This window comes from Camellia sinensis, chromosome 3, assembly GCF_055761805.1.
Source record: "Camellia sinensis isolate YWXY chromosome 3, ASM5576180v1, whole genome shotgun sequence".
Classification (NCBI taxonomy): domain Eukaryota; kingdom Viridiplantae; phylum Streptophyta; class Magnoliopsida; order Ericales; family Theaceae; genus Camellia; species Camellia sinensis.
Genome location: NC_138963.1, coordinates 179530407 through 179553158, shown reverse-complemented (window position 1 = coordinate 179553158; position 22752 = coordinate 179530407).

The following is a 22752-nucleotide window of genomic DNA, read 5'->3' as shown; positions in this document are numbered from 1 at the left end:
TTGGGTTGGGCTTCTAATCTTTTTGGGCCAAAAACATTTGAATTTAATTTTATTTTTATTAAAATAAAATCCAGAATTCAAATTAAACTGGTTTGGATTTTCTGTTCATCCAAACAGGGCCCTTCCCGTTTTCAAACAGAATTAAACTGGTTTGGATTTACTGTTCATCCAAACAGAGCCCTTCCCATTTTTATCTGTTTGATTTATTAACCCAACAGATTCAAATCTGTTTAAATTTGAAACTAACAGGTTTCATACCTGTTCAATTCAAAACCAAGAGCCACATTTATATCTATAAATAGACTAGCCTCCCATTTGGATTTCACTCCAATTTTCGTACTCCATCCTCTGCTTTAAATCTCTGCATTTTGCTGCATTTTATTTCTGAAAGAAAGAGTGTAAACACTTTGTGTGTTCGACGAACGATTAAATTGTAGTGCTGCTTTTATTCGTTGATAAGATCATTTTATCCTGAGAGATAGACGTCCAAATTCTGAAAGCACCGTGGAGAGGACGAATCTGTCTTAAGGACACAGTGTTAAACACTGGACTTGATCAGAAAAGTTATTCAAATAAATTAACCAAGTAAGTTGTTTAATTTTATTCTGTTTTTATTTGTTTATTTAATCAGATTTTATTTTTGTTTTTGTAACAAAATAAAATCTGTGGTTTTATTTATTTATTTATTATTTCGAGTTTGATTTTTGTAATCAAACAAATTCTCTCCTTTTCTTTATTTCTTTATATTCTTGTTGTTGTTTTGTACACAACAGAATTTAACTTAATTAAATACAGTGAAGATTGTCCTACACAATGTACAAGAAACCATACCCAGAATGGGTGGACAGGGTACATGAATACCCGAGAGGTTTTAGGATACCAGATTTTGCCCTTTTTTATGGGAATGGAAACCAATCAACAGTGGAGCATGTTGCTAGGTTTGCTGCTCAATGTGGTGAATTTATTAATAATGACTATATGAAGTTAAGGTTATTTCCAAATTCCCTAACTGGGGGAGCATTTGTATGGTATATTAACCTTACACCTGGCTCTATCCAAACATGCCAACAAATGGAATAGGCATTTCACGCCCAATTCTTCCAATCGGAGCCAGAGGTTTCCATGGCAGACTTGGTAAGATTGAGTCAAAGGCCTGACGAGAAGGCTACTCAGTTTATTGCCAGATTTAAAAGGGCTCGAAATAAATATAGAGTCATCCTGCCAGAGCCAAAATTTGTGAGATTGGCTCAAAATGGCTTAGAGTTTAGGCTTCAAAAGAAGTTTGACTCGACTGAGTTCAGAGACTTAGTAGAACTCACTTATAAGGTGTCTAGATACGAAGCATTACTAGAAGAGGAACAAGATCGAAATAATGCATCGTACAAGACATATTACAAAGATCCTAATTATGAGATCGATGCAGCAGAGATTGTGGGGAAAGAACCTGTGATCTGTGAAGCATTGATTCATAAGGATACAACAATTGACCAGCAGTTTAAAAAGAAAGACCTTCACAGGAAATACTCTTTCGATTTAACTAAGGCAGATGACATTTTTGATCATTTGCTTGTGGCCAACTTCCTTAAGTTACCAATAGGGGTTAAAATTCCATCTCTTGATGAACTTAAAGGAAAAGTATATTGTAAATGGCATAATTCTTAGTCTCACTCAACTAAGAACTGCATTGTTTTTCGAGACAGGATCCAAGAACAAATTCGGAAAGGAAGTTTGAAATTCCCAGCCAAAGCTGAAAAGGCCATGGGGATCGACAGTAATCCATTTTCAGAAATTGGAGAGGTGGCAGCCAATGTCATTATGCCAGACTTTCAGAACCTGCCTTTGAAAGAATTGGAAGAAGTCAATGTGTAGATGCATGTGGCCAACCAGACAATTATCAAGAAAGACACTGGAAATCCACCAGCTATTGTACAAAGTTTCTCACACCAAAGGGAAGACTCTGATGAAGAAGCACTGGATGCGATTCCTTAGAGGCAGCTGTAATGCAAAGGATGTGTCCTAGGTGCAGACTAAGCTACAAGTGGTTAAAAGGACTTCCAATTGATGGGAAGCAATATTACAAGGATGTGCAGAGACATTCTAAACCAACCAATGCTTACAATAAAAGGTCATATCCATCTGGTGTTAGGCAGTAGCCATCGAGGGTTGAACCAACAGCTGATAGAATGCATTCCAAAGGCAAGAGATCTTTACATGAGTCTAGGCAACCTAACTATTACAGAGTGGAAAACATCCATTCTGAAAGGAGGTCAGAGAGGGGCTCAGTTTGTGGGATCAAAGCCAGAGATTAGCCCCTTAGACCAGTATTGCGCAGAACAAAAAGTGGCTACCTTCATCAAAGGCCTGAGTTAGGCCCAAAACATGAAGCCAGGGCCAAGCAGTGGCTTTTGCAGCCAGCTTCGAAGATGGCTTCGAAGGAGGAAAGAAGCAGTTCAACGGCAGGGTCAGTAGGTTCGTGGGTACCTAGGGTCCTAGATTGGTTTGTGATTCAGAATAAAGCTAGGGAAGTGTTTACCCAAAGAGATGTAATTGGAAACCAAGGCAGGACGGTCAAGCCTCCTTTGGTGGCTCCAAACAATTAGGTGTTGCTTAAGCACCCAAAAACAAAAGAACCAGATATGATCCCCGTAATTTCTAGATCACAAAGGAGAAAAATTCAGCGTAGGTACACTCAGTACCAGCGAGACCTGAAAGAGAGTGGAGAGAGTTCTTCATTGATACAGACAGAAGGAAAGAAGAATCCAAAGTCAGACCATACTCCAAAACCAACTCTACAAGGCAAAATGGGTTACAGCTGAGAACAGTTGGCCAAAGTTCACTCTGAACTAAAAGCCAGAGAGATGTCCAGTTTAGCGAGATTAGAGAAGGCATTGATGGAGAGTGACAGCGAGACGGAGAAAGAAGTTGGCTTGGGCCAAAAGAAAGAAATGGTTGAGGAAAAAATGTTCAAAGCCTTCATGGCTGAACAAACATTTCTGGTTGAAAAACCAGTCGTGACAGACCATTCGAAGGATAAAGTGCCAGAAAGCAGTATGGAGGATGCTTCTGGAGTAACTGAACAAGGTGGCCAAAAGGAGAAACAGACATAGCCAGCCATCCAATTTAGCTCAGTTTCAGTGAACATGGTACACATACTACCGCATGAATTCCAAGCTGGAGATGAGAATCAAGAAAGGTAAGAAATTGACCCAATTCCAGTCTCTAACGAAGACTCATAAGTGAGTATAGTGCAAGATAATTCCGGAATGCTTACCCCAATGGAAACTGAATATGAGAGTGAAGAAGTGGTGAGTATTAACCTCTCATATCCTTTTGAGTATCCCTCGAATTCTGTGACACAGCATGTCAAGCCTTTGTATATCAAGGCCTTCTTCGATGAGATACAATTGAACCGAGTCTTGGTGGATAATGGGGCAGTAGTGAACTTACTACCGAAATCTTCCTTGAAGAAATTAGGGAAAAGGAATCCCAGGTTAATCCCAACCAGTATAACCATTGCTGGTTTCGCTGGAGACAAACAGATGGCTTAGGGAATTCTACCCATCAACCTGAGTGTGGGAACCAGGGACTGCATGACGGCATTCTTCGTGATCGACAGTAATGTGAAGTATAATGCTTTACTTGGTAGAGATTGGATCCATACTAACAAATGCGTGCCTTCCTCTTTGCATCAGAAAATAATGATGGCCTTGGCAATGGAGAGACAGAGGAAATTGATGCAGATCCTTAACCTTTCATGGCCTGTGCAGACTTCGCAGAGGCCAAGTTGTATATTGAGGGAGTGACACCACTTAGTATACTGAGGAAATCTGATGGCTCAACCGAAGTGACGGCTGATGAGGAAGTGACACACTTGAAGCACTTAGTCCAAGAGAGTGCTAATGAAGAGGTTGTCGTTAAAGATGACAATAATGCCTGGTTGTAGGCAAAGAGATGAAGCACCAGAAGCCAAGTCTTTGGCTCTAATTAAGTTTTCAATATTGGATGTAAAATCAATAGTCCAGAAAGTGTAGGAGCAAGATAAGGAAGCCGTGATAATTGGCTGCAAGCAGAAGCAGCAACAGACCAGAGTTTTGGCCCTTGATAAATACTGTGCATTGGACATTGAAACAAAAGTCCAGGAAATACAGGAAGAAGAAGCCTTGTGGACAAACTTTGTTTATGAGGAGGAGGGTAAAGAGGTTGAATCAAAGAACCTGGGAACAGAACATAGCAAGGAGATTACTTCGAAGACAGAAGGAATCAAAAAAGGAGCTTCAGTAAGTTCTCAGATACAAGACCCCTTAGAAGAAATAAATTTAGGGGAAGGTTCTGTACAACAACCTATTTATATAAGTGCTTGGTTGAATGCTCTTGACAGGAACCAGTTGTTGGTTATTCTGAGGAGATATAAAGATTGTTTTGCATGGTCTTATAATGAACTACCATGATTGGATAGGTCATTAGTAGAACATAGGCTCTCTATGAAGCCTAACTTCAAGCCATACAAGCAAAAACCAAGAAAAATGGGTCCAGAAGTGATTCAGAAAGTTAAGGAGGAAATTCTTAGACTACTCAAGGCAGGCTTTATTAGGACAGCCAGGTATGTTGAATGGCTATCTAATATTGTGCATGTAGTTAAGAAGAATGGTAAAATAAGGGTATGCATTGATTTTAGAAACTTAAATCTAGAAACTCCAAAAGATGAGTATCCTATGCCTATAGTAGATTTGCTGGTAGACAGCTCAGCAGGGAATCAAATTTTATCAATGATGGATGGGCACTCTAGTTATAACCAAATCTGCATTGCAGAGGAGGATGTTCACAAAACAGCATTCAGATGTCTTGGAAATATTGGCACGTTTGAATGGGTTAAAATGCCATTTGGTCTGAAGAATACGGGGGCTACATATCAGAGGGCTATGAACACTATCTTTCACGACCTCATTAGAGGGTATTTAGAGTGTTATATTGATGATATTGTAGTTAAATCTCAATCCATGGAGGAGCATCTGTTTCACTGTTTCACTTAGAAGCAGCTTTCAAAAGAATGAGAAAGTTAAAGTTGAAACTCAATCCTCTTAAGTGTGCTTTTGGCGTATCACCTGGAAATTTCTTGGGCTATGTAGTACACAAGAAAGGAATACAGATTGACCAGAATAAAGCCAAAGCCATCATTGAAGCCAGACCCCCGTCAAGTAAGAGGGAATTACAAAAGTTCCTTGGATAGGTTAATTTTCTTCGAAGATTCATTTCTAACACTACAGGAAAAACTAAAGTATTTTCTTCCTTGTTAAGGTTAAGAGATGAAGAGGAATTTGTATGGACAGCAGAGCATCAAATTGCTTTCAAAGAAATCAAAGCCCACTTGGCCAACCCTCCAGTGCTAATGCCACCAAAGGGTGATAAACTCTTGAAGTTGTACATAGCTGCAGCAGAAGATTCATTAGGAGTTTTCTTAGCCCAAGACAATGAAGAAGGCAAGGAGCAAGCTGTTTATTACCTTAGTAGGTTTTTAAATTCTTGTGAATGTAAATATTCAGCTATAGAAAAGTTGTGCCTTGCATTGTATTTTGCTGCAATGAAATTAAGATATTATCTTTTGCCTACAACTGTCTTGGTAATTGCAACCACAGATTTGGTTAAGTATATGTTATCTAGACCTATGTTGAGGGGAAGAATTGACAAATGGGTATTAGCCTTATCAGAATTTCATTTAGAATATGTTCCCCAAAAGGCAGTGAAAGGACAAGTTTTAGCCAATTTTTTGGCAGACCATCCATCTCAAACAGAGAGCCAAGAGGTAATGGAACTTGGTATGGCTAGTGTTGAGCCATGGAAAATGTGGTTTAATGGATCGAAAGCCAATGGCCTAACCGGAATTGGTATAGTGATTAAGTCACCACAAGGAATAGAAACCACACATGGTTTCAGAGTTGATGAAATTACTTGTTCTAATAATCAAGCTGAATATGAAGCCTTAATAGTGAGATTGGAAATTCTTATTGGACTACAAGTTCATGCAGTTAACATATTTGGGGATTCTCAATTGGTGGTTAACCAAGTAAAAGGGATTTTCAAATGTCAAAGTATAAGCATGTTGCCATACTATGTTGTTGCATTACATCTACTTTCTCAATTTCAAATAGCAAATGTAACTCATGTCCCAAGATTCTTGAATAATAGAGCTAATGATGTGGCTCAAAAAGCCTCGAATTTCAAGAAGAGAGATAATACTCAAAGAGACATAAGCCAAACAACATACCAGAAATCTATACCACCCTTAAATAAAAGGAATGTGGTCCTGCAAGTCAATCATAATGACTTACAGGAACAAGATTGGAGGCATCCAATAATGCAATACTTGGCTGGCCCATCCTCAAAGGCCAGTAGAAAAATTAAATTGCAATCTATGCAATACATCATATATAGCAATGCTCTCTACAAAAGGGGGGGGGGATGGTTTATTGCTGGAATGTTTAAGCCCAAAAGAAGCATTAAGAGCTATGGCTGAGGTTCATGAAGGCTTCTGTGGTGCTCATCAGCCTGGTGTGAAAATGAGATGGTTGCTTCGAAGGCATTTCTACTATTGGCCAACTATCCTTAAAGACTGCATAGAATATGCAAAGGGTTTCCAGGCATGTCAAAAGCATGGCATAATAAGGCATGTGCCCATAACTGACCTGGATGCAGTAGTAAAACCTTGGCCATTCAGAGGATGGGCCATGGATATGATGGGGAAAATACACCCACCCTCTTCGAAGCATCATTGTTTTATTTTAATGGCTATTGATTACTTCACCAAGTGGGTCGAAGCTAAGCCATACAAGGCTGTAGACCAGACTGAGATCATTGGATTCATCAAGGATTTAATCCATAGGTTTGGCATCCCACAAACTATAACTGTTGATAATGGGACTGTATTCGATGGGAAAATGATGAAGTCTTTTGTGGCAGAGTTTGGAATTAGCCTTGTTAATTCCACCCCCTATTATGCACAAGCCAACGGCCAAGCTGAATAATCCAGTAAGTCTTTGAAAAAAGGAATACAAAAGGTTGTAGAGGATAATCATAGGGATTGGCATAACTTATTGTTGGATGTATTGTGGGCTTATAGAACTTCCCCAAGGTCAAGCACAGGAGTTACTCCTTATGCCTTGGCGTATAGGCATGATGTTGTGTTGCCTGTGGAAATTAATGTTAAGTCTTTGAGGGTAAGATGCCAAGACCAGCTAGATCCTGAGCAATACCATCAGAGTATGTGCTTGGAATTAGAAGGAATAGATGAAGCCAGAATTCTGGCATTAAATAACATTCTCTTTCAAAAGAAGAAAGCAGCCAAAAGTTACAATAAGAAAGTCAAACACATTGGCTTCGATGAAGGTGATTTGGTATGAAAAACAATACTCCCAATAGGAATTAAAAGACATAAGTTTGGTAAATGGTCACCTAACTGGGAAGGACCATATCAAATTCATAGAGTCCTGCCTTTCGGAGCATACCATTTGAGAAATTTGAATGGATACATACATCCCAAAAAGATTAATGGCAAATATTTGAAGCCTTATTTTGCAACTATTTGGAAAACACGAGGAATAGAATAAATGTCAAGCAAGAGCACACAAAAGTACTCAAATGATAAATCAGAATTTGTTTTTTCATAAAGAGTTAAATACATAGTGCCATAAATTGGCCCATAAATCATTACAATGCCTTAATTGTTCTTTTACAACAGACTTCCTATTTTTAAAAGAAGAAAACAACTGGATGGCCATGGCCATTTCTTGCTTTCAATCGGCCAGTCCTTGGTTGGTGATCTGCAGTTTAGTGTCGGTTCAGGTTAAGGCCTGGTTCATTGCAGATAGCTCCTCCTCAAGTTGAGTTTTCCTCTCCAGTAGTTGAGTTCGGAAATAGGAGACAGAGGAATGTTGTTCCTTTAGTCCTGAGACTTCAGCATGTACCATAGAAACAAAGCTCTGGTCTCTTACTAATTTCTCCTCTGCAGCCTTGGCAGTATAACAAATGTGGATGTAGAAGTCAATAGTAGCTGCTGCCTGAGATAGATGACTTGAGGCAGTTATACTGGATTGCTCAACAACTTTGCAGCATTGGAGGAAGCCATTTCTTATTGTAGGCCTTTGTAAAGCCTTGAAAGGAATCCTTGAAAAAGATGTCAATAACTCCAGACAGTTGTCTAAGTCCACCAGAGGTACAGAAGGCTTACTACTGGAAGAAGAGGAGCTCTCAAGAATTTCCAACAAAAAATCAGCCAAAACTAATGGCTCAGCCTCATCATTAGCTATCGGAGAGGTAGAGGGCATGTCGAAGAGACTGACTAGTCTTGCTTCGAAGATATCTACCTCATCCATGGACATGAGGGGTGCAGAAAGAGCAGTGGTGAAAGGCACAAAGGACTGCATAGGGATAGGAGAAATGGGTGGAACATCTTCAGCAGTCTCTATGGTCCTAGCCACCAATAGGTCAAGGTGAAAAGGGCTGAAAGTAGGTAAAGGTAATAAACCATGGGTTGGAGAGCTGCCAGCACCCTCGATAGGGAAATCAGCTGCCATCAAAGATGGAGCAGCAGTTGGAATTTCCTTAGGAGGAAGGAGAAGAGCAAGGCTCGAAAGAGAACTGAATTGAGGTAGATCCAAAAATAAGTAAGGAAGATACGGATTTAATCCAAAGGAAAGAGATGCAGGAATGCTTGGCCTCAAGGAGGGTACATTGAATGAAGGCCTAGGAAGTGGGAGTATTATCTGAATAGTCCTCACATTTTGGATCTGATCAACTTCAACTGAAAGGGAGGGAGTCCTTATTAGAAGAATAGGCTCAGTAGTTGTTACTGCAAAAGAAGAGATGTAAAGTAATGTCAAGTTTCAATATCAAAAATTTGACAAGGGAGAAACAATAGAAGCATGAAAGAAATTACTTGTTTCAGAAGTGATAGCAGCAATGGGAGAACTTCGAAGGGAATAGTGCTCAGCAATATGTTGCCTTCTTTCAGTATCCCTTTGGATCGCATCAGCAGCAGCTGCTTCATCTCTTAAGAATTGCTGTTGCTGTCTCTTCTCAATTCTCTCAAAGACAATTATGCCCTTAGAATGCTCTTGTTCTACTGCCTTAGCAGCTGCTTCATGAACAGGGTCTTCGACCAACTCAGAAGGAGAGACAGTCATCTTCTTTCTCTTTTTTCTTTGTACTGATGTCTCATGAGTGGGATCTTCAATCGAAAGAGAGACAATCATCTGTTCCCTCTTTCTCCTCTGTAATGGCACTTCCTGTTCTTTCTCAACCTCTTCTTCTTCAACCTGGGATTCGGATTCCTCAGGGATGAGTATCAACTTCCTTTTCTTTTTTTGTTTGTCCTTGAGAGTAGCTAGGAGTTCAACCTTCTTAAAAGATTCTTCTTGTGGAGACCTTGCACCAAGAGGTATGAATGTAAAGAAAACAAACAAAAGAGTCTAAGGGGAATCCTGAAAATGCTTACCCCTCTTTGAAGCAGCTCTAGTAACTTTAGCAGGAGAGGATGAGGCTACATGAGCAGTTTTGGCAGTTGTGGAAAGAGAAGAGATGTTCTCAACTATTGTTGATTTAGCCTTCGACGACACTCCTAACCCTATCAGTAAGTCATGAGGGTGTACGGATAGGCGCACTTCCATATTGGCTGTCCACTAGCTTTGAAATCTTTTCAGAGCCAGGCCAGAAGGGAGAAAGAGGATAAATTTGAACTCGCTCATTTCTTTTAACAGTTTGAATGTTGCTTCTTCCAGTTTTGATTTGGGTATTCTCAGGTCTCTGATTGCAAGATGGACATTCGAGAGACTGCATAGTGGAATGGGAATCCCCTGAGTTAACCCAAATTGCCTGGCAAATTGAGAAGGACAGTACACCTCAGCTATACACTTATAAGCTTGAGGGTTTAAAGTACCAATGAACAGTTCTCTTGGCAGCAAAATAGAAGCCCACATACCTTTATGGGGTGGGGAAGAGCACTCTTTATCAGCTAAGAATATTTGTAGCCAAACAGGTCATTTGTTGGCATCAAAGGGGCAGAAGAAGGTAACAGGTGGAGAAATAAGAAGTTGGTGAAAAAAGTTGAAGTAGTAAGCAAAGGAGGCATAATAAAGAACAACTCTGGCATATTTTTCCCCATAAGTGCTAGGGTCCTGAACAAGGAATCTTAAGCATTTAGGATGCAAATTGATGAAGTATGCAAAGAGCCAGAGTTGGAGCACCCAAAGGGGACTCACTTGGTTCACATCAAGAGGTTTCTCGCAAAATTGGGAACAAGCTCTATAAACATGGCCTAAGAGATAAGGTGCCAGGGCTATGCGTTTTTTCAAAACAAGTGCCTTCGCAAGTGGAGCGAACTCAGGCATAATCCTCTGAAATGATGTACAAAAGAGAAATTTGCACAACCAATACAAAATGAAGGAAAAAAGTTCTCTATCTCTTACGGGACCTACCATTTTATTTTCGGCCTTTACAAAATCACTGTAAGAGGAGTTTAAGGGTGGAAGGGAGAACTTGACAAGAAGGTCTGGGTAGCCAGGAGTGAAGGGAGAGCCAATGGGTGAAAGCCCTAAAAGATGGCAAATATCAAGAATGGTGGGGGCCATCATGCCACACCGAAATTGGAAAAAATTGAAAGCCATGTTCCAAAAACAAAAAGCAGCGGGAATCAAGAAAGGTCTTCAGGAATAATAAACCTGGAAAGACGGAGGGCATCGAGAATACAGAGCTCTTGCAAGTCGTCTTCTTGCGTGGGTACAACTCTGTCATACCATTCTTTCCATTCAGCTCTCAATGTCGACCAGCAGCGATGAGGTTGGGTCACCCTCCAATTTCCCCAGTCGAGCCCTCCTTCATAGAGAAGAAAATGGTCCTCCAGACGAGGGTATAAAGCTGGAAGTTGAGCAGGAGCCTCTCGAAAGATGGGACCCAAGACGTATTCTTGTTTGTTGTTGTGACGAGGAACGAAGAAACAGGCGTCTATGGCGCTTGACTCATCAGATGTTAACTTGATGATCTGTTCATCAATACATCTTTTCAAAGTCATGGTTGGGCTTATACGATCACCAGCAAGCACTTTCAAAGAAAAAGAGTCCATTGGTAGCAAGCAGCAAGGAAGAGGTAAGGAAGAGGGGGTTAACAGAGAAAAAGGGTTTGTGTTTTGAGCGAGCGAGTGATTTCAGAGTACGAAATAAAAAGGGTTTTAAAAGAAAAACCTTCGTGTCTGGAAGATATGTTGCGTAATTCGTTAAGTACTAAAAGTACAAACACGAAGAGCTTCCTTCAATATTAATACTTTTGGAGGGAAAAACACATCCCAGATGTTGAAGCTAACTTCGAAATATAGTATTTGGCTTCGAAACCAAATTTTGGCGCCAAAAGTCAAATAATAAACGGCTTCGAAGCTAAAAAGCCAACTTCGAAGTACATTTCATACTTATGGATGAAAGAATGCTCACATATTAGTTTACTTCGAAGAAATTAAAGACCTGTCTTAGGTTTCTCAAGGAAAGTAATGTTCTTCGAAGCAAGACTTGAGATCCCTTAAGGATGGGAATTGTTGTTCGAAACATCAAAACCAATAATTGGTTTATATTTAAGAAAGATTCTCTTTCTAGACTAAAACAGTGCAGCCCTAAAAAGGAGCTTTCATATTTTTGAAAGTATGGACTTTTATTCTAGGAAAAAATGGTCAGTTTAAAACTGATTGATCATACTGACCATGACCATATGTTGGTTATGATCGAAATAAACTTTAAGGGGTAGGACTGTCGAATTCGAAGCACTGATTCTAAATAAAAATAAGCAAAAATTGTCAACTATTATTCTATAAATTGGAAAAGTTCATGTTGGTTTTAGTGTTTCATTTTAAACAATTGAGTCCAGATTCAAAGGATAGGGTTGTTCAGTTCGAAGGCCTGAATTTGCTTTTAAAGACAAATTGAGACAAGATCAAACAATGCCAAATAAAGAAAAAAAGTCTTGGTGGTATTAAAACAAGAGCAATTACATCGAATGGCCCTATTTGGGTACAAACTCAAGCTCATAAAAATAGGGAATGGAATAAATAACAAGATCATGAAATTTAGTCCAACTATGATCAATGAATTTCTGTTCTTTCTTTATTCTATCATCTATTTCTTCTAACATTGGCTGCATGAGTTGATGTGCTCTCACTTCGTAAAAGAGCTCTTCAGCCTTTATTTTGAATGTTGTTTCTCTTAACCTTTATTCAATTCATCTACATCCAAGTCATCCCAGTACGCAGAATCTTTATTCTTGAAATCATTAAATTCTTCAATAAAGTTCTCTGCTTCGTACTGGGCATGAACTCGAAGGGACGAGAGTTGGTCTAAAGATTGTGTGGTAGCCATGGAGGTCCGATGCTAGTGGAGAAGCAATGGAAGTTGGTCCAAAAACATGTGAAGCTCTGCTTGGGCGAGGGAATTGAGGACATGACCCCGAGTCAGAATATCACAAGCCCATCGAAGGTTCTTGAGAGGGATTTCGTCCTCAAGAACACTGAAGGGCAAGTGAGAGAAAGCCGCGAGCAAAAGTTAAGCTTGCTTCTATTCAGCTGGAGTAGGGGAAGGTGGAGGCTTGTAAGGTGGAAAGATCTTATATGCGGAAAGAGCAAGCCTCAATCTCTCTGTCCAGCAAGGATTTGGCGGAGGGGAAGGTGTAGATGCTTCTATTTCAGGAGATAGAACAAAGGCAGAAGGAACAAGGGCATTAATATAATCGAGCCAGTTAGAAGAACAAATCTTCGCCTTCTGGGCTAAGAATGATGGATTGTACCCTTGTGCCTCTTCTAGGCGTCGGGCGGCGTGCACTATCTTTGTAGGTATGGAGGATGTATACCATGCCACAAGTAGATTCTCCTCTAAATTACGTCGATGGTCAATGGGCACGTAGGGATAGACCACCGAGTTTCGCGCATAAGAAGGGAATTCTAAAGGGTCAGTAAATTCGACAAAGTGATGGTTGATTCGTTCCCTCAAATCACAAGCCTCAGGTTTTGACCAGCTTGTCCAGTCAGAAGCTCCAGAAAAGGAAGAAGTCGCAGCCTTGTCCCATGCAGAGGGTTGTGAAGAAGAACTTCCCACGTCTATATTTGCAACTTTCTGAATCAAAGGATTGAGAGCAGTTTGTTCGTAGTCCAAGGGTGAGTCAGAAGAAGAACTTCCCATGTCCATATTTGTGAGTTTCTGAATCGAAGGATTAAGGGCAATATTTCGAAGTCCAAGGGTTGATAATTTGCAAAGGCATCAATGACCTGAATATAGAAAGGTGGGTAAAGGTGGCTAATTAATGCATGGAGGTTCTTTTCAGGAAGAACAGCATCATCATATGACTCTTCGTGTGCTCGATCAATGGAGAGAAAAATTGATTCGGCCATAAAAAATGTATCAGTCTGTTCGAATACTAAGGTGGTGGGGGTGTTCAAAAGATTGAAGGAGAGTTTAATGCAGATAATGAATGACAGTTGCATTTCTGGGATAATGCAAAACCCATGCACGTTCTAAGACGTGGGAAAGAGACCTTGATCCACTAATATCACCAAGTATTGGGTATATTAGTGCGGGGGGTAATGTTGGCTACATATTTTGTACAAGCCAATTACAATTCGACGCGTGGCAAAATAAGGATAATATAAGAAGACTATTCAAGTCTTCGATCCTGATCGTACACGTGGCAATTAGTATTGGTTATTACGAGATCTGAGTAGCAGTGGATCAATAAAGAGATGCAAGGTGATGTGGCTTCAACAGTTACTCACATTTCAAATTCAAATTTAGGAAGGAAGCCTAACTGCAAGTAATGGCGTAATGGAGCTAATCTTGAGGCAACATGATCAACGATCATGGATGAGCAATTCGACGGATAGAAATGCAGTTCGATGGTTATCCTTGAGCAATATAAATAGCAGAAAAGGCTCCAGAAAAAGCTCCCAGATTCAGATCCAAAAAATCAGTCTTATTATACTTATTTCAGTTTTACATTTCCAGCCTTACATTTTCTGTACTTTAAATTTCTGCACTGCACTTCGTTCATAGAAGTAGTTTCAAGTAGATTGTTGCTGTAAACCTCTACGAGGCTGAGTTTGAATTATTGTAAGTTTTTTCATGTTAATAAAATACTTCAATTGTTCTTCATTTAATTGTTATTTTGCTTAATTCTCCTAAATCAAGCCACCAATAAAAGTCCTCTTCATTGAGTCTGAAAGAACTAAAACGCAATTGTCTGATAATTGGTTGGTAATTAATTTTCTGTAAGGACTGATTGATCCTTATTGGCACGCTCGCAATTACAATAATAACTTTCGAAAGCCAAAAAGCCAACAAAAACTCTTTGCATTGCAGTTGGGTGATCACTTTTCTTGTATCCCCAATGTTCTCTCTTTGCTACCAAGCCAATGGTTATGACCTAAATCTGGAAAACAACCCGTCATTCCGACAATCAATATGTCTGCTCCCTCACACAAACTCATTCATCTCTGGACCACATTGCCACCAATTATGGCCACTGTGAAGCTCAACCTAACCTACACCAACACAACACACTCAAGAAAAAAATTAAAATAAAATTCTTTATTTCAAAGAAAAATGTACTTTGCTCGATAGTATAGGTGGGGACCAATTTCCTAAGCCATGGTATAGTTGAAATAATGGAAGCAAGGTATATAATATTAGGCATGATCTTATAAGTGTTCCAAACTTCCACATCATTGGCTAGTGTTATAAGCTTTTGAATCCGAAGTTTTATATTAGCTATATATGCTCTAAGATCTTCTATTATTTGGGTATGGTTTGTTGGAAGCAACGGTATTCAACCAAAAAATTCTTGAGCTTTGCCTCGAAAACAAACTTTACAGGAGATCCACATACAATGTGTTGCATTATTTTCAGACCCCCATATTAATTAATCACTTTTGTGAAAGCTGTTAGCCCCATAGTTATTATTGATTTGTGTAAATGCTGCTAGTGTGATTTTGTGAGGTTAAGCTTCTTCTTCTTCTTTTTTTTTTTCAAAAAAGATTGAACCCTAACAAAAGTACCTTGAACAGTATCCCAACACTACTATAAAAGTAGTTAAAGATCACACTTTGAGAAAAAAAAAGATCTCACTTTTATTGGAAGTGTGATAAAAAAAATTAGATTGATATTTTTATCACACTTAATTTGATTGAGTGTGATAATATTTATTTTTTATGTCACTTTTCAATTAAGTGTGATTATATATATATTTTTTAATCACACCTTCTAATTAAAGTGTGATTATATATACACTACTACTTTTTAATCACACTTTTTAAATAAGTGTGATTATAAATATATTTTTTAATCACACATTCTAATTAAAGTGTGATTATATATATTTTTTTTAATCACACTTTAATTAGAAAGTGTGATTATATATACACTACTACTTTTTAATCACACTTTTTAAATAAGTGTGATTATAAATATATTTTTTAATCACACATTCTAATTAAAGTGTGATTATATATATATTTTTTTAATCACACTTTAATTAGAAAGTGTGATTATATATACACTACTACTTTTTAATCACACTTTTTAAATAAGTGTGATTATATATACATTACTACTTTTTAATCACACTTTTTAATTGAGTGTGATTATATATATATATATATATTTTTTAATCACACATTCTAATTAAAGTGTGATTATATATACATTACTACTTTTTAATCACACTTTTTAATTGAGTGTGATTATATATATATATATATATATTTTAATCACACCTTCTAATTAAAGTGTGATTATATATACATTACTACTTTTTAATCACACTATTTAAATGAGTGTGATTATATATATATTTTTAATCACACCTTCTAATTAAAGTGTGATTACATATACATTACTACTTTTTAATCACACTCCCTAAATAGGTGTGATTGTATAAAATATTCCAATTTGATTTTTATATAAAATATACAATTCCCAAATTTGCGCCTCTGTTCTACACCCATGAATGACAGAGAACGACTCTTTCCATCCCCAACAAGGTTGAATTTCACAAACACACAGGTCTCTTCTCCTCACCACAACAAAATTGGGTTTTCACAGATTTACATTAACGACATACAGTAAATGCAAGCCGTACTATAAAAAGAGTTAAAGATCACACTTTGACAAATGAAAATATCTCACTTTTATTGAAAATGTGATAAAAAAAAATTAGATTGATATTTTAATCACACTTGATTTGATTAAGTGTGATAATATTTATTTTTTATATCACTTTTTAATTAAGTGTAATTATATATATACTTTTTAATCACACCTTCTAATCAACATGTGATTGAAGATCCATAGGAAGAATTAAAAATATCTCACTTTTATTAAAAGTGTAACTAAAAAAATTAAAATAATTTTTTAATCACACTTAATTTAATGAGTGAGATAATATTTTTTTTATCACATATTTTAAATAAGTGTGATTATATATATTTATACAAAATCTAAATCCTAGCCTAACCTAATCACCCTAACCTTATATATATTATACAAGGTCCAAACCCTAACCTAACACTCCCTCTTACTCTATCTCTCACTCTCCTCACTCCTTATCTCTTTCGCCTCCTACATCGTAGCCTCTGGTGGCGCCATCGGCAACCACCACTGCCGCCGCCTTCACGATGGCGCCGCCTCCACCTCCTCACTCACCGCCCTCTCTCTCTTCTCCTATTCTCTTCACCTATCTTCACCAGTCGTCTACTTCGTCTTCTCCACTCTTGTCGTCAGTTCAAGCTTTGTCGGTTCGTCTCCATTGCCGTCGGGTAACAAGCATCGCCGTCGGCGCACAAGAGCACCACCGTCGCAACACCGTCGATCCCTTACCCCAAGTATCTCTCTCTCTCTCTCTCGCCCCCTCTCTCTCTCTCTCTCTCTCTGTCTCCCTCTCTGTATGTCTCGCTGACTGGGGATTTTAAGGTACACAAACTCAAATCGAGCATTCCCTCTCATTCCCCTTATCGAACTCCCTTATCATTTGTTTATTTCATGAAGCTTGGTGTCGATTGGGGCTTGTTGAACCTTGTTGATTATTATAATCTGTTTTTGCTAGTGTATATGATATTATATATATATATATATATATTGGTGTGCAACTAGGTCAATTTAGATTTATCTGGGTTCGATTTGCTTTGTACCTATGAATTATCTCTTTCCTTTCCTCTGCACTTTGAAATTAGCTTCCTTCATGAATGAGCTTTCTGTAGCTAATGGTCTTGATGATAACCTCTGGTTTTCTTGGTTTAATTTGATCTTCTGAACAACAATTAGGAAAAAAATATGAATTGACACTGAAACCTATTAGCAGTGGTATGACTTGCTAGTATAGAATTGTAAAACTAGAGTGCATAAAACAAGGCTTATTCATTATTCTTCATCAATTTTCAATGTCATAGGTTTCTCAGGCGCACATGCCTCCAATGTCATAGGTTTTTTAGTTAGAAGAGAGTTAGTTTTGACCTGTAAGAAGGACAAATTGAATAAACATGTTTTCTGCCACAAACCCAAATTTATATCCAATCAGTGATGACTTATGAAACATAGACATGAACTTGGGACATGAAACAACTAGGCAAGGACACACAGGCTGGGTGGATCCTAAAATCTACACTACATGGCAACAAGTTGGGGTGTGTATGTGTGTGCATGCTATAACAGCAGCCAAGTGTCTAAAATTATTAAAATTACTTTGAAACCATGAGGCAAGACTGCTTGTGGAGTATGCTAACTACTTGATGACACAAAATGGGTCAAATCAAACAATGGGGGTCAGACAGACTAAAATAGTAATCTGTCAATACAGTAAAAAGATTTTTTATTAACTTACCTTGTCCCAGTTCTCTTCAATTTCAATACCTCCACATTTTGAAAAGCTAATGGTACAAGTATTTAACACATCAGATGGAAGACCATTTATAATGTCGACTCTTACTTAGCTGTATAGTATGTTGGGAAAAAAAATGGAATAATGTGAAACTGTGACAGACAACAGAAACTTTGGAACATAATTTAGTGCTGGGATTGCCAATTAAAAGAGCACCATGTAAGCCAAGTAGTTGTTTAGTTTAAAATCTAACATCTGACTTGTCAGTAGAGTGGACATTTTCTATATTTAGTTGAACAATTTCCATAGTTTTTAAAAATTTCTCTGTTTCATTAAGTTCTAGATAATAAAAGATCTAACCTTTAAATCTTACTTTATTCTCTAGTCCAACCTTTGCCAAGCAACCAAACAACCCTTTCCTTTATATTCATATTTTTCAATTATGTTTTTCACCTTTTCCTTTATATTAATTAGATTACTATAGATGCCAACTATAACTTGAACACCCCTTCCAAAGAGGGTAGAAAAAAATACATTGTGAAACTTTTTGATTTTAAAAAATATTATTGATGCTTAGGTTTGATGTGTAACCTTCTGTATTATTTTAAGTTCCCTTTCCAAATACATGCTGAAAAGAAATTGTTTTTTTTAAATGGTTTTCTTGAATCTCCAAATTATAATTCTTTCTACTTATCAAGCTTATTTTTTCTTTTGACCTATCCAACATCCTTTCTACTTACAATGATACTTACACTGTTATTACCATTTATGGGGAACATTTGCAATAATTAATAGAAACTATCATTCTCAAATTTATGGCTAGAGCGTTCAATTATTAATAGTATATATTTTCACTTACATGAAAATATGCAAAAATATTAATATTTGGGAATGTCTTTATATAAAATCCAATTCAACAACATTTTCAGAATTGGTCATACTAGTTCATTACTTAAATATGTAAAACATACTTACACGACAATGTCGATTGATTTAGTTATCTTCACTCCTTAGAATGTATGTAATATTATTTTGAAAATTATATATGGAACTTTTTCTATCAAGTTATTGTCAAAATTCATTCAATGGTACAAACTACTTGGGCTTTAGTCATTTAAATAGGCTTTGTCTCTCTAAAACATTTCTCAACAACAAATAATGAGATATAGAATGAGTGCTGATACTTTAATCATTTAAATATGACACATTTTTCATAGTTAAAAGTGGTTGTAACAATAATACTAAAATCAAAACTTCACTCTTTTAAAATGCTTCTTCTTCTTCTTCTTCTTCTTCTTCGTCTTTTTTTTTTTTTTTTTTTTTTTTGTGTGTAGTTTGGAATTATACGTGTTACCAATGGAATCCTATATGAAAATATCAAATACATGTATCTAGAAGGAGAGTGTATCAAAAAGTTGTACATTTTATGAAGAATATACAATCATTTCAAGCTTAACTAATGATAGTGATTCAATGCAGAGATTGACTTCTTGAAGTTCAAGCGTTGCAGCAGCAACAGTGACAATATTTGTTCCAACAAAAACAAACAGTGGACACTAAGAAAGCAATTTCTCTTCTCATCCAACATATGGAAAAGGTAAAGTTGGTGATGTGAATCATGACTTTACATTTTTAATCAAATCAATTATGTTTTAATTACCCACAATTTTTTTTTTTTCCAATTAACATATGATTGTATTTTTTGTTGCACACGGCTTTCCTTATGTATACATCTAAAACTCAGTTCTTTCCCTATATAAGACTTTTAAAAAGTTGAATACTCAGTTGATTTAAACCTTACTACATGCTATATGAACATTTCAGAATAGAGGAGAAAAGGAAGGGCCCCAAAGGCTTATATATTTACATTATCCAGACATTTTTCTTAATCTATACTCACCAAATCTGAAATCCAGTCCCAAGGTATATGCATAACATTTAGTCTGTGCTACCCTTATGGTGATCGTTTACATTTCTTTAACTCTTTGCGACGTCAGATTGAACCTTAGGATTGTGATTGGCTTATGATCATTCGCTCCATTGGATCTGTATACTTATATGAATACATATTGGTTTGATTTTCATGTTACTTGATCTTATATGAATACATATTCACTCCATTGGAGTACTTTTGAAGTTGGGCCTTTTCTTTTATTTTTTTGTACTTCACTTCCACTAATTTTTTTTCTTCTCCTTTTCATCATCAAATAGACAAAAGGTTGAATCCTTTCTACTCGTGGAAGGTAATATTTTGAGTTATGTTTTGATTATTATTATTATTTTAATCACTCTGTTTTTATTCTTGTATTTGTCTACCTAAGACATGCACTTAATGACTTCACCCATTGCTTTTGATTAGATCTGATACTTGATTTTACAAGTTTTTGGGATTTCTTCAGTTGTTTTATGCACGCAATGGATTAGGTCGATGTTGTTCCTTATAGTTACCATTATTTTGAGTTGCTACTAATCCTTTCATCTAGGATACTGGTGTGGCGTCTACTACTTTGGATAGTTTACCTGGTGGCATCATTCAGGCCAGGTTAGATTTGGAGTTAAAACCTCTATGGTCAAAAAGTAGTTCAAAGTCAAAGGTTAGGTTTTGATCTTGGTATACTTCGGAATCAATTCACAAACTTCCTTAGAATCATGTATTTTGTCTTCAAGTCACAAACTTTAATTCACAGCGAGGGTTATTATTTTTTAAATATATAAACAGTAACATTTTAAAGTGGTGTTAGTTATGTAGAAGATCACTACTTCATACTTGTTGCCATCGTGCATCTTTTCTTTACTTTTCAGGTTAATGTTTCAAGCTTTCATATCTTCCTGGCAATTCCAGTTGGTATTAAACAAAAAAGTAATGTTGATGACATTGTTCAAAAGGTATAATTGTATAACTGTTTATTAATGGTTGGTGTTTAAAATCTGTATCAGTTGTTAACTTAAGACATGTCATTTTGTTGACATTATTTGCCTAATTTTAGTGAATTCAGTTTCTTTGAGAGAATTTTACAATTATGTTAGTCCATCATGATGGGAATGTGGATGGGTGGCGGGAATTGCTTAGTCATATGATTTTGTCTATCATATATGCTCGGGCCCTAACATAGTTTTTCTATTTTACCTTTTCAGCGCTACCAATATCATCTCTCTTCCCATTCCTTTATTTCATGGTGAGTATATATTTTACCTTTTCAGCGCTAGTTTTTCAGCTATATTTCTAGCAAGTCTGTTACTCTAATTTTTTTGGATATCTTTTGTTTCAATAATCTTTAATTTCTATGTGGTTTGTTACTCAATAATATTGACAGCAGGTTTGTCCAATTTAATTACTTTATTGATGTTTATATTATTAATTCTTATAGTTTGTGCTTCAAACATTGTCTTTGAAGCATTGTGTTTGCTTAATAGGCTCACATTAGGTAGCTTGACGACTTCCTTAGGACCTTTCATATCCAAACATTGTGGTAAATGTTTGATTTTGTATTCTTACTAAAGCAATGATTGATCATTGTTATTCTGTGATTATTTCTTTGGTTGGTTGTCTAACTTGACTATACATGAGCATTTCATGATAAGGATCAGTAGAGCATTTGAAAACCGAATGATGTTAATAAATTGATTAAATTAAGAGCTTGAATTGTCCACATGGTTCAATAAAAGTGATGTGATCTAGTTAGTGCCTGTTGAAATGTAAACATTAGTTTTAGATTGAGGAAAGTGCTACACCTAAATATTTGGTTTTGTAGGCACAAGCTTTTGACTGATGCAATGTATGTCTTCATTATTTTTTAAAGGTTTGTCTTTGAAGGAATTGATGAAGGATCCCTGAATGGAGCTCTAGACCGTGCATTTTCTCACTATCGAGAGAGTAAGTACAACGGAGTTTTCATACCTTGCATTTCCCATCTTGTGTTTATTAAAATTTCAAGAAATTCCATAGTTTTGTTACACTATGATTTACATCCTTGCCGCTAAATTCAAACAGTTGGAGATGTTTCTTTCTTCTCTAAATCTTACTCAGTAATTACCACCAAATTCAAACAATTTTTCATATCCAATAACTATTACAATAATTTTGTACCTTCATCAAACTATAAATGGCTAATCAGTTTACTCAGTCGTCAAACTATTCAAAAATTCAAAACACCACTCATACCACTTGTCCTATATATAAAGTATACAAGTTGTTTAGTGTGAATTATTTGTCACACTCTTTGCATTTTTCCAAAATGCCCACAATAATTGATAAGTTTGAAAATTGCGATGTGAGAAAATTAAACTGATTCAATATTTTAAAATTAAACTGATTCAAGCTATGTCTCTTAACTGTTATCTCCATTTTTTTGTTTGCCCCAGGTATGCATTAGATGATATTGGTTCTGGATCTCATGTGCATCTCAGTTTGTGTCAGAGTTGAACCCATATGAATAGGTAGTTTGGTACTAACAGAGAAGTATGCATTTTTACCAGTTCTGTTAAAATATCTTGTCTACATAGAATTATTTTTTAAGCATGCAGTTATATTTGGAAATTTGATGGGTGAACTATTGATCTTGAGGAAAACCTTTCACGGTGATGTTTCCATCGATGGGTGTACCAATTTGTAATTATTCAGGCTATGTGGTTTCTGCTTTTAAGACCAATAAGGTTTATTGATCCTTATTTGTTTTATAGTTTTTAGTGAGTTATATGTTGATATCATATGATTTTGATTGTCCATATAATACTCCATTTTATCATTTATGTGATCCTTTCTGCATTGTTGCATATTGTCTTCTTTTGTGGTGCTGTTTTACTGATATTTGTGTGGAGAATCAAAATAATTATGTCATTTTTGGTGGCTGTGGGGAAAGGATTGGG